The sequence below is a fragment of the Zeugodacus cucurbitae genome, chromosome 3 (assembly GCF_028554725.1).
Source record: "Zeugodacus cucurbitae isolate PBARC_wt_2022May chromosome 3, idZeuCucr1.2, whole genome shotgun sequence".
Lineage (NCBI taxonomy): Eukaryota > Metazoa > Arthropoda > Insecta > Diptera > Tephritidae > Zeugodacus > Zeugodacus cucurbitae.
The window spans coordinates 1,745,975-1,760,310 of NC_071668.1; the positions used below are offsets into that span (position 1 = coordinate 1,745,975).

At 38.4% G+C, this 14,336-nt stretch overlaps 1 protein-coding gene across 1 annotated transcript in view; it reads right to left on the minus strand.

Annotated features, from left to right (window-relative positions):
• LOC105209729 (uncharacterized) overlaps positions 1-14,336 on the minus strand; it is a 116,750-nt gene that overhangs the window by 6,547 nt on the left and 95,867 nt on the right. The gene's annotated exons all lie outside the window — the stretch shown is intronic.

Below are 14,336 nucleotides of genomic sequence, written 5' to 3' on the forward strand. Positions count from 1 at the left end.
AACAACATTAGCGAGAGAGAGGGCAATGAATCGCGGAAAATGTTTTTTTTTGCAAAAAACTCGGATTATTTTATTATATTAAAAATTGTTAACCAAAGCACAGTTTTAATTTAATTTTTTATTTATTTATTTTATTTTATTTAATAAAATTTGTTTGGATTTCTTCGTTCGTGTCACGAATTTACTTAAGATTAATTATATTAATATCAGACTTTGTACATGTTATTTACCTAAGCTCACTTGCTTGAAATGTAATCTATCCTCTAATCAAAAAATATATTACAAATTCTGATTCCTGCCCTGGAACATTAAAATGTCTCAATGCAAAAACACCACATAATCAATGACATAATAACTCGTCTTTCAAGCATACTTCCACAGGGTTTGAAAAGCCATAATGTTGAGTTGCAACACCAGCACGGAAATTCCAAAAATCGCATTCTTGGCGGGAAAAGATACCGGGCATTTCCAGTAGTTTCACCAAAATCATCAGTGGTTAAAGGCACGTCAGCCAAGCGAGCTACAGGTAGCCGCGGTTGAAGGCATTGCAAACCGATCTTTTGGTTGACCCAACCTTCAATGCGGTTCTCCGAATTATTAAATCGAAGACAATGCAGTCGCAAACCCAAAATATGAATAATTATTTATTTAGCGCTGCGGACTTGCAACACCTGTAACCGTTTTATAAAAACCCGCGCATTTGTTCACTAAACGGTAGTTTAATACACGGCTTCTATGAAATTTTGTGGCAAGAAGGACCACATAGCCGAAGTAAGGAATGAAGATTTCAACTATCTAATATACCTGTGTACCTGAGTGACTTCAGCAGTGGCATGTCAACAACTTTTGAAGAGATTGATTTCCATGATAAAGATAATAGATTAATATGTGAGATTGTGACAGCGCGAAGTAGCTACGAATTAAGCTAGCTGCGGCCGAACAACCGGAGTTATGCAGCGAGCGATTTTGCGGGAATTGCGCAGGCGCGGCGTGTAGCACGTGATATTAACGCATGATATGGTTTGAGCTGCCAACGTATGAGCTGTGGACATTCACAACTGGATATATGTGTGTTTGTATATATTGTATGTGAAGTTACGTGCACAAATGCCGTTGCATTGCGTAGCTCATAAATAAATGAATGCATTCAACGTATCGTTTGCTGAAAAAACCTGCTGCCACATTTGTGCATTAAGCACATACGCGCATCTACAAATATGTTAATACATATATTCGTGTGTGTGTGTGTGACTTTGCAATGAAATTCCGCAGCTCGTTTTTGGCGCATTTGACGCACGCGAATTCAGGTGTAATTGCACTCGCAAATGGCATGTTGCAAGGTTGTAATATCGCTATATATGTCTGTACCCGTTGCAATGCATTGCCACATTCGTTGATATACGCGATTAAAATGTGCGAATACACGGGTTTTACAGCCATTTGGTTAAATTAATTTTACTGCTAATCAAGTGCTGGCCACAGGTCATTGCAGTGGCATAAAACCAAGCAAATGCAACAACACTTTAAAGTGCACATAACAAGATCGTTTGAGGCGGACAGTAAAAAGGAAAAGTCTCTTCAATAAGTTAAAAAACTATAAAAGATATAATTTAATGAAGAGTTGCATTTAAACTTTATAGGTACCTCTCTTCATAACTCCTCAGTTGCAGTAATGAATTGATTGAACGCTAGGCTGTGGTTCATCAGATTACATGGGCTCTGAAGTCAGAAGGTGACCTATGACGGTTTGATTTCTCTAACTATTCGAAATCGAATCAGACTACTTGACCACTTGCTTCAGTTTTAAAACTTTCATCTCAATGTCTTAACCCATCCTAAGCATTTCATAATGTAATCTATACTACTATTATAAAGAGGAAAGATTTGTATGTATGTTTGTAATGAGTAAACTCAAAAACTACTGTGCCGATTTCAAAAGTTCTTTCACCATTGGAAAGCTACGTTCACCCTGAGTAACATATTTATTTCTCGAATCTTAACTTTTTGGAAATAGTTCCGAGGTGAGGGTATCAAAAAGACTCCATGATGGATAATCTTAATCTGAAACTGAAAATTGCTTGCAAGTCATTCTCTTCGCATCGCAATCCCGTGCGAAGCCTGAGCGGTCTGCTAGTAATTATATACATACATATATTTGTTCTCAGTAGTCTTCTTGAATTCCGGAAGAAATTCTTCAATTTTCAAACTATATAAAACAAAATTTGAAACCCTATACTTTAATCTTTTATAAGTATAGATCAAGGTACAATCCACAAGTGGATAGATTCAGAAATTTATATTGAATACTTGAGTATTTCGCAAAATTACTTGAATCTCGCCAAAATACTTTACTTTGCCTAAGATAAGACTAAAGAGTTTTAAAAATTGCTTAATAATAAAAAATATCAAAAGTCTATGCAATAAATTAATGTTTTTTTGCAATTATGCTTGATTTCCGTTTGAAGAAAAACAACCGACTTTGATGGCACTAGAAATGTGCCACTTCTGTTTAATAAATATTTCAGATGTTGCAATATAATAAAACAGTAATGTGTGGCATTTAGATGAGCTCAAGTGGATTTAGAAATCGCAACAAATTAAGAATTCAAATGAAATTAGAATGCGCAGCGATTTCGCCCTTATCCCCAACCACACACACACACACAGTAATAGATGACTCTATGTATGTATGTGACTGTGTCTTAATTGCAAAGTGTCTCGAGTGCGGGCTGCCGCCGCACAGTGGCGCAAATCGCTAAAAAATCTCGCGTAAGTTAAGTGGAATTTTTCGCGATATTGTGACTGGCAGCTGGCGTCTATTTCAATTGTTGTTGCCTTGAGTCATTTGAATTGCTGACTGGCTGTAGGTGGCCAATTGCCTGCACTGTGCCACTAATTTGTTTGCTGTCGGTTTGAACAGGCGTTTGCGGGGGAGGCAAGAGGTGTAATAGGGGCTTTTCATTATGAAAAATGGTTCAACAATTAAAATTGAAAATAAATTGTAAGCGTAATTGTGCAACAACAAATGTAAGAGATGTACTAACGACCACACGCACACACAAACATACATACAAATGTGAGATGTCACACGCCCACAATGCTTAATAAGCTGTATATATGTATGTGTGCATTCGAAACAAGTGTCATAATTAGTGCAACATTTTGCATTGTACGTGCAACATGTGTATTCAACTGCACTAAAATATATATTTTATGAGGCAATTGCGTCATTCTTCACGAGCACATGCTCATATATCATTAAAAAATGGATAATATCTGTTAGCTTACGCATTTTTAACCTCAAAACTAAACATTAAAGTCTTGTACTTGAACTTGATTTGTTTCTCACGTTGCTCACGTTGTTGCTCAAATCGTCTGCGAATTTGTTGAATTCAATTAAATTAAATTCACTAATCGCCGTTGAATTTGGTACGTGCTTGGCTTACCAAAATTTTGAGTCTACGGTGTAAGCATTAGAGCAAACCATACCACATATGGAATTGGCAGCCCAGCTTAGTAGACGAAAGTTTATTGTTCAAAATACAGAAAAATGCAGTTCACTTTATAGATATCTAGTGCTTTGAGTTCATGACCCGGTTTACTAATATTTTTTTTTCAGAAATCATTTTCTTACAAAAATCAAATCGTTCGAGAAAATGTTATCAACTGATCGATTTTACTATCAACATTTCCTTCAGGGCAGAAACTAATATATGGTTCATCAAATGTTCCAAGTTAAGATCTGACGTCATCAGCCCATTAAAATATAATAAATTCAAACCAATTTCAAATCTACGAAGCACAACATAAACCGACAGTGGCAGCATAAATTTCCGCACTTTTTAATGTAAATATTTTCGGCTATTTTCTTCTGGCATAATAAAAATTTACAAGCCCAAAAGAAACGAGCAATTTTTGTGTAAACAATTTCGATAAATTTCACATTTCACACAAACCGCGCTTCGGCTGTGTGGAAATATGCGCACGAACACGTCCATCAACGACCGGATGCGAAGTAGCACCTCGATTTGGTAAAAGTAGTGACGGGGTCGGGTCTCACTTGACGCGCACGCACTCAGCGCTGAAAACGGATCGAGCAGGCCGAGCAAATGCGTTCGCTGCTTTCAGCAAGCCGAAGCAAATGGCTAGCGATCGATCGGCGCTGATTAATGGCGATCGATTGATGTCTGCGGTTAGCGGTTATGACTTAATTTCGGCTAACTATAAGCCCAGCGGCGCACTTCAATCAACAGCCATTTTAGATTTTTATCAAGCATTTGCGTAAAATATATTTTCGATAATAAATATCAAGAGTTGATCCCATCACTTTGTGGCAAGTTATGAGCTGGCATCGAAGCGAAAGTGTGAAATTCGAAATTTGAGGGTTATGTTGCAATAACCGATTAACGGATTTATGCATAAGTCATACGTACTTTATATTATGTAAATATGTATGAAAGCATTGAAAGTGTAAAGCACTTGACACGCATTTATTATGCAGCGCGTTGTGCTGCCCAGTGAAAAGCTCGCTCGCACAGGCTAATTCAAGGCCAATACCGAGTATTATTGGTGTGCAGCAGACAGCTGTTGAAGAAATTTGACGGCACACACACGCACATATATATATGCGCGTTGGATAAACAAAGAAAGCTTAAATTGTACACTTGACATTTCTTGAATAAAAACAACAAAACAACAACATAAAGGCTTATCGGTTATTTCTTGGCAAACGTCCGTTTGGCTGCCATTCAAAAGTTTGTATTTTCGCGAAAATGCGAAAAAGAAATATTCATTCTAAAGATTTGCGATCACAAAATGAAATTATACATACAAACATACATACATACAAATGTATATATGCGTTTAGGCAAATATGTATATAAATGTGTGTTTCATAAATAGTTGATGTAGATACGGCAGATGGCTCATGCTTCTAAATGCACGAATATTAAAGTTTATTTTTTATTGAAATGAGTAAATGTTTATTTGAATTTCAAACGCAAGTTGATGGACAGAGACATTGAAAGATAAAATCGACTTTGAAATTAAGGAATTATGCATGACTAAATGAGATGAATGTGGACTTCTTTAGATATTTGGAAAATATAAATTAACAGACTGAAGTATGTTGATATTTTCATTGACTATATCTTAAGAAGATTATAGTTTTTCCATTTTCCACTGCTTTAGCTTTCTCAATAAACAAAAAAAGATATATGGATTGTGTTTACAGACAAATGAATAATTATGTCTAGGCCTCTTGAAATTTAACACTACTTTTAAAGTATAAAAAGAGGCAGACCAATTAAATCTCTTGCCATCGGATCGGATCATTTTTGAAAGACCCTTTTACTACCCTTCTTTTATTTCATGATACGGGTCTTTCAAAAATTACTCGGTCTTCCTATATATTATATACATATACTAGCGGACCTGACAGACGTTGTCCTACATGATTTTTTAAGCTATTAGGATATTAACAGTGCAGTAGCGTGAAATTTTTGGCTCGCTGTGTATCGAAAACGGTCCTTCCAGTTGCTGTCACTTAGGAAGGTCCATCTTGCCGCAATCATTGGTGTGCTTACTGGTCATTGTCCAATAGGCACATATGCGGTGAGGTTGGGGATCAAACCAAACGCAAGTTGTCAAAGCTGTTTGGAGGAAGGCGAAGAGGAATCCTCCAAGCACTTCCTCCTTCAATGTCCATCATTCGCCAGACTTAGGCTACTTGGCTAGGCACATCTTGGCGAACCCAGCGAAGTGACTGAAATCGACATTAGCCGATTTTATATATAAAGAAGATTCGAAGCCAGAACAATACCTTGAAATATATGCATAGCTTTGATACGAAATAAATATTAGCATTTCGTCAACGATATACACACAAAAATGTGTGCCAAACTCTCTTTGTCTTTAAAACAAACCAAAATACAAAAACAAAATCACTGATAACTTAAAATATTAGAATAGATAAAAATTTAGCACTAAATAAAATAAATAATTCCTAAGGCACTGTACTGCTGCCAATATTAGTCACAACTAGCGCTGATAAAGACAACAACAATAAACAAAGGCTGATTAACAAAAGCACTAAACACACCAAAATTGGCAGAAATGATAAAATTCCAAACAAAAACATACAAATTCAACAAATTTCTTTCAGCGATAAGCATTAAAAATAAACACAGCACTAGTCATATTATTAGTACCAGCAACAAAACATATGCATGTACAAAAGCGGTAAAGTAATAAAAACCTTGTTCCTGATTAGTTGCATATTTACCTCCAAAAAAAAAAGTTAACAAATATTATACCAACAACAATAACTAAGTTAGCGGAACTTTCACGTAATTTGATGTTGTAATTTGAAGCTGCGGGCCATTTGCAGCGCCGCAAAAGTGATTTCTTGAGTAGTAACAAGAGATCGGGCGCGATTGGCCGAGGCAACATTAAATTAGACGCACACACCGCTACAACAACAATCGCATTAAATTACTGGCATACACTTTCGAATCTAATCAAATCACAAGATATGCTATCGACATATTCAAATGCACATATCATTTGTGCGGATGTACGCTGACCGTTTGGCTTGAACCCACAGTTAGATACCCTAACAAACACAAACACCGAGCCGCACTTACCGCTACCACTTGGCGCTGCGGTCAATTGATCACGCGCACAACGCTCAATTTCATCATTTTCATTGAGAGTGCTGACGATTTGATTCACTTTCTTCTGCGGTGAATCGACACCTTTGTAATCGCCCACCAACAAATCGCCACTCACTTCCGCCGCAATCAACAAAGTCGAGCAACCGATTTGATTGCTATCGCCAGCGGCAGCATACATATCGCCCATAATGTCAGGTACCACGGACTGCCTAACGACAGCACCACCGATTTCAGCAATAACAACAGAAGTTACGGCATTTTGATTGACGGCTTCGCTGGCTCTGCATAGATTTGTGAGCGGTTGCTCGGGGTCGCTGCTGAAGTCTATTAAGTCAACGCCAGCCACATCCACAGCGGCTGCTTTATGAGGTTCAATCGCATAATTCGCGCTTGCGTGGCTGTAATCCGCGACATTACGACATTTCTTGGTGGTTACCTCCGAGGCCCTTTCACCGAAATCGACCAGTAATGGCGCATCAGTAGCGGTAATGGAGTCGTTAGAGCTGTCGATGATTGTATCGCCGCCAGCCACAAGCGTCTGATTAGCGCTATCGTCATCGCCACTTTCTGCGGTGTCTTTAGAAGACACTTCAGCACACTCATTTGCGTAATTGTCTTCTGCCGCGTCGCTATTCGTAAGCGTTTCGATGGATGACAACAGCGAATTGTGTCGTGACCGCAGTTGACATGTCGACAACCAAACTCCGCAGCGCTGTTGCATATTGTGTCGTTGGCGGCGTTTACCTTGTCGCCGCGGGTGTTGCTGTGGCCGTGGGCGCTTAGTGGAGCCGCCGCTATGCCGGAATTTGCGTTTCCACGAAAACGCACAGCAGCGACGATCCGAGCTATGAAACTGGACTTGCACCTGACGGAAGTCGCCGTAATTGATGCGGCAGCTCAGCTCGTAGTACGACAAGCGTTCGGACCGCAGTTGGCGTGTTTGCGTTGCGGACGGATGTGACTGCGTTTTTGAGTCTTCGTTGCCTCCACTGCCGCCGCTGCATTCACTGCAACCACTATTAGCGCTAAATGCATCCTGTACCTTTGAAGTTGCAGTTGCTCGCATAAAGCCATTAGTGGTGCTAATGTTATTGCTGATTTGGGTGTGAAATTGTATGCTGCGTATCGAGTCGCCAGCCGCCGCTTGCCGCACCTCAGTCGCAGTCACAGCGCCGCCAACCGCTTTATTGGGTGCTAATTTACTGGCGAGACTCGCGCTATGATGGCTTTGACTAAAAGCGTTTTGGCCGGATGCGCGTTGTAGACGTTTATGTTGTTGCTGTTGTGGTCTATCTGGCTGCTGCTGTTGTTTACTTGTATTTTGGCCTTGCTGCATTTTCATTCACCATTCGCTTCGTTCCATTGATGCTTTCACGTGGCTCATGTGCCTCCCTGTCTTATCACATTAGTTTACCGTTTTATTCGTTTTTGATTTTAATTTGGAAATTGTTAATTTTTTCGCTTTTTCGTGTTTTTGTTATACGCACCGCTATGCTTTATTAAATTCACGTTTTATGTTTTGATTGATTTGCACTTTTTCGCTCTTCCACTGGCGTTTTTCTTGACGGTTTCGTTGAGAATACTGAAAACTCGCAAATTAAATTTTGAAATTTTAGATTTTTTCTTGACTTTTAAAGTGAATCCCTTCAACAAACAATTGAAAGCTGTTTTTGATTAGTAATGAAGCAAACCCAGTAGCGAAACGGAACAAAATCGTTTTCTATGAACGAAGCCAAGGTAGCAAAAGCAAGATTTTCTATTTTTTTTCATGTTTTAGTCGCAATTTATGTGGCATCACAGCGTTGAAAACGTATTATTCTAAAAGCATGCAATGAAGTCACCTCTAAATTTCGCCTCGTCGCACATTTTCGCATATTTTAATTAGCTGCTTCGGTTGGACACAGCACTAAACACACTGTTTAATTTGGGTAATTAATTATTACCGGGACATCGTTCATTTAAATGTTTAATGAAACTATTATTTTCATTTATCAACAGCACTTTTACTTCAAATTACCAGCGTAAAAGCAAAAATCTACTTTCTAAAGACTGAGCCGTTGGATATAAACAACTTTTACTCATTTTCTATGAGGTCACTATAAGTCTCTAGTCGACTTTATTTTTGAAACCCACATTTTCACTTTCCAGAGAACTTAATTCACCTAAAACCGTTAGAACTTTGCATTCTTTAGAACTTATTTTTCGTTTGTATTTAAAAATTTCTAATCCATTCACGTCCATTTCACGTTTCAGACATTTTTCAGCCCCATTCACACTGCCGATACATTAACGCGCCCTTTCTCGATACGATCGTCACCACAACTGAAGCATTCTCCCCACAAATTTAACGGCGCTTCTTCGTGTGGTCACCACAGCGGCAATAAGTTTGCGCCGACACCGCCACCCCCTCCCACAACAGAGGAGCTTGCGGCAAGTGACGATCATTATGATTGTTGTTGTTGTTAATATGGTTGTTGTAGCGCTGTTGAAAAGTTGCCAAAAAATATTCAAATTAAATTGAATTTCACCCCACCACAGCAGCGGACGAAGAGCATAAGCTTTTCCAACAACAACAACAAATGGCTTATAAATAAGAATGAAAGCGTATATAAACATTCACAGCGAATGCTTTTAATTCCATATTAATGCTGCCAGCATTACAGCACAATACACACAGACAGACACACGCATAGATAGACAGACGCACTTGTCTGTCTGTATGTAAGTATTTAAGTGTAAAGTCAGAACGAAACTGACCTCCAACATGTATTGTAGAAGCGCACAGCACCGTAATATGAGTGGTGAATAGTAGCAAAGTGTAATTAGCGTCATCACCAACAACCACAAGGCAAACACAGCACACTGCCCACACTACTACAACGTCGAAGACTGTGAAGACTGCGAATTCTACAAAGTAGAATGTCGCTTGAATGTTTATTATTATTCATTTTGCCGCAATTGTTTACATTCGCTACTGTATTTTGTATTCACCACGCTCGATGCGCGCACTGTGGTGACGTCAGACGCTTGTCTGTTTGTGTGTATGTGTGCGTCAGGCGTTTATGGAGGCATTAGCGTTTTGCCCAACACCCCGAAAAGCGTCAATAAAATTAACACATCAACACCCACAACAACAACAACAGTGGCAATACAACAACAACAACAATAACATCAACAAAAACTTAACGGTCAACGAAAACTGCATTTCACCGCCGCCGAGCAAGTGTAACGAAGCATGTTATTGTTGTCAAATAACAAAAACACACAAAAGTGACGACGATCAAGGCGATCGTGTGGTGGGTGTTGTCCACCAGCGCCGTTGCCAGCGCGGCTGAGCGCCATTGAACAAGTGTTGAAGTGATGAGATGACTTCTGAGCCATCAATTGACAGTTGTATGCTTGTAGTTGTAGTTGTGTGTGTGAGCATATGTCTTCGCTCTTCATGGCAGCGCCGCTGAAGCTTAGGTCATAAAAATCATAGACAATGGGTTAAAGTTCTTCTGGGAACTGCGAACTCAATTAATCTGATTTTGACACCAAATTATGCGCACACAAGTGTACTTTTCTATGCAAGATGACATAGCACAGCAAGCAATCATTTTAATAAAAAATTGCAAATCTTTTTTTTTTTTAATGAAGTGACGCATATTCATATTTCTTCAATTAAATGATTCACCAACGTTTTTTCGCGAAACTTAATTGATTTGTTAGACAAATTCATTTAAACTGTCAAATGATTATTTTGGAAGTTGAATTTAAATATATATTCTCATATACACAGACATAGCGATTCAAAAGCTTTGTTCATATTATTCCCATCTTATTCCCTATTTAGTTAACTCCGAAAACATAATATCGTTGAATTTAAGATTTATACTTAGAATTACTTAGAATACTTATATACAGTGGAACTTCCCTAACTCGAATCACCATAATCCACAAAAAAAAGTTCGTGTTAGAGAGACTTCCGAGTTACAGAAGTTAATTTGTATGCATTTTTACTTCTATTGCCAATTCAATAGTTCGAATTATGGAAAACTTCGAGTTAGAGCAGTCAACTGTAATTACTTTTGTTATAATATTTGCGTCTTATTTGCATGCTTTTAAACTCCTTCAAATAATTTGCTTCAACATAAAATTTCTCGAATAAAATTTTCGCACAACTTCGTCACGATTAAAGCAAGACTAAGGCTGCTGTAACACTAAAGAGTAGCTGCAGATTATTCGAAATCTTGGATGTGCATAATTTGCTTTCTAAAAACATATCTCACTATGAAATACACAGCAAGAGGCGCTGATTATCAGCGAAACAAAGGTAAGTAAATACATTTAAGAAGTAGCTGCTGATAAGAGTTTATGTTGTGTTACAGCTGAAGAAAACATTTACAGATTTCGTAAGTATTTGTACTCAAATAAGAACAAGCTGTGCAACAACAAAATATTAATGAGAAAACATAAAATTTAACCTTATCAACTAGATACAACTTTTGTAATGTTTCAAATATCTCGCAACAGGTCTTCTCTTTATCTTCTACTGTTTACAGATATGTACGAGGTGTGTTCAAAAAATAACGGGAATTCTCGGTTTTTGAAAAAAAAAAATTGTTGGCCTTTTAAATAGTACGCATTCGATATTATGCACTTAACCCAGCGCTTCATTCAATCGTCGAAATTGTTCTAACCTTTGCCTCGGTTTTTCATACATATGCTTGTAACACGAACTCCCTTAAGGTTCTCTTTATGGAAATAGAAAAAAGGTATGCCCATATTATAAATTTGAGTCATTATAGTACATTGTAATACGAAGCGCAGATATAAATTATTCGAATTTTAGATCATATATTTATATATGCAGGAACAGCCTTTCACATTGATAGATCACTCTCAAATCAAATATCAAAAGTTTTACTATAAAATCCCCAAATGCTATTGATACCTAAATACTTTCCAACTTTTCTCGTTCTCGTATTACTTTTAAACGCAACTATTAATTACCATTACGAGTAAGTCATTAGTAATATTACACGCGGCTATAAATCAAACCCACCGAGCCATCACAAACGCATGTCGTGTCATTAATTAAAGGCAAGTTAGTTAGGCGCAAATGAAGCGAGCGCCCATCAATAAAGCGCCCAAGAACAAGCGCAGCCAGTGCGCAGCAGCCACCATCGCGCATTAATCACGATCTTGACCAAGCAAAGTGTCAACAAGCCGAAGCAAAGCGCTGAAATTGAGCGAGAAACTTGTTTATGGACATTTAAACGCGTAAGGCGTGCCAAGCATGACTACTTACGAGTAATTAAAGCTGACATAGTTTAGTTAAGCGAGAAGAACAACAAGTAAGAAGGAGGCAAACTAGAACTTGTTACACGAACACACACAGGCAACTTTACAGCTATAATACTAACTAGATCGCTTTGCAGCTTGCGAGTGTGAGAGCGAGGAAGAAAAGCGAGCGGCTGTGAAAGGGAGTGATTCGCGTTGCTTGCAGCTGTTTAATTCAATTAAAAGTTGGGCATGCGCAATAACGCTTGAAGCAGAGCGATAATTAAGCTACTTACTTACTTAAAGACCCAAGCATATATACAAGCGTAGCGCTGTGTGGAACAGGTTTATCTTTTTATGAGTTATATTTCATATTAGAATCGCACGGAACAATGCACAAGCTAACGGTACCAGAAAATAATTATATAAACAAAATGAAATTTGAGCCAAAGGCAGGTGAGTCTCAGTCGCAGCAGTGGAGCTCAAGTATCAGGTGCAGCTGTAGTAGATGCTAACGATCTTCAGACATTGAATATATACACTTACTAGCTGCAACAGCGTTAACAACATAAGCTGCTGCTGTTTTGTTGCTCATACGCCCCCTCGTACGCTTATGATTGGCAAAAACCAACAGGGAATACAACAACCAACATGCAACTAAACAACAACAAAGCAATACAACAACCAGCAGAGGACTACAACAACAACAAGAAAGCAAATGTTTGCAAGTGCGAAACACAACACATCCACTACCGTTATGTTGCATTGCCACTACAAGTGTATCGATAAATTAAACGGTATTTGCTTTATTGCACGTTGATCATGTCGATAATCGATGGTTAAATGCCGCAGCTGCTGCTACAGTGGAAAAAAATGTAATTCTACAACAACAACAACTAACTAAATGAACAGTTGAACAGCCGTGTTACACATTGCGCCCGGCGGCCACACAGCATGTTGTTGTTGTTGGTTTGTGCATTGTTTATTGCCAACAGTGTTGCTGTTGTTGTTGTTGGCGATGGTGTTGGAGTTGCAGTTGGCCGCAACTAGCCTAGTAAACGCGCTCCAGCAGTCGCGAACTCTACGCTGCACCGTTGCTGGCTGCCATTAATTGGCGCGGCGCGAAGTCTGCGCACAACTGTTGTTTGCAACGGTAGCAGCTGTGTGGCAACAACACTTGTTGCTTGTTAAAGTGGCGAGTGATTAATGCAGCCGATCGGGAGTGCAAACACACACTCACACACTGTTTGCAGCAGCTGCAACAACACAAAACAAGATGCTGCTCTTTTTCTGCTGCATGCTGCATGTTGCATGGCGAGAGAATCTCACACACACACACATCTTTTGTATACAGAGGCTGATGCCTTGCATACTGTGCGCTTTCATCTATATTTCATTGGCATTGTTTGTTTTTGTTTATGGTATTTGCGCTCAAATTATGATTTCTCGTTCACATTTGTTGATGTTGTTGTTGCGTTTAATGTTGTTTGCCACAGTTTCATAAGCGTGTGCGATCGTATTACAGTCACACTCGGTTGATTGCAAAAATACCGTTGATTAATGTTGCGTTTACACTTTGCACATTATTAATTAGCGGTAATTAATTTCAATGAATTTGTAAAATTAATTAAATTACGGTAAATTGTTGGAAAAAACGCCAAATGCTATGTTATAGATTTATTAATTTGTTTTTAATCCGGTAGATAATTTCATGGTCGCAACTAATATAATAAAGTATTTGGTGAACATTTATGCTAATTAGCATGCTAGCTCACAATTTCAATTTAGAACTGATTTAGGTCTTAACACGCGTACATTCATATGAACTTTATGGAAAAGAACACTTAGAATGCCAAAATCAAGCATTTCAGCATTGTATTGCCGTACTGTATCCGATCAAATATAGTTTTATCCAAATATAAAACCTATAATGAAATCAAAAATATATTTCAAGACTAGCCATAATATTTTTCTTCATGCCACTCTTACTTCCACTAAAAACCTATCACAAATCAATCTACTAGTCCACATGAGAAGCAAGTGTAGCTTCAGCAACATTTCCTGGAAGTAGGAAACAACCAAAAAATTTGTACTTAACGCTTCAACTAACAGCATAATAAACTATAATTTTTGAACGAACATTTCCTCACACACACACACACACGCTACAACAACAAAAAGCTACACTAGGCCTTCACAGCGCCACAAGGCGATCTATGGCAGAAATTTCGCTGTACAAAAGTACAACCAGCAGTTTGCCCATCTCTAATATCAAACTGAGTTTACTGAACCTTAAGACTATGTATGTATGTATTTATGTTCGTAAGCGAGCTTTTGTTATTAGCTTGCGTCTCGGTAGTAGAGTGTACTGTTCCAAAGTGTAATGTATGGCAAGAT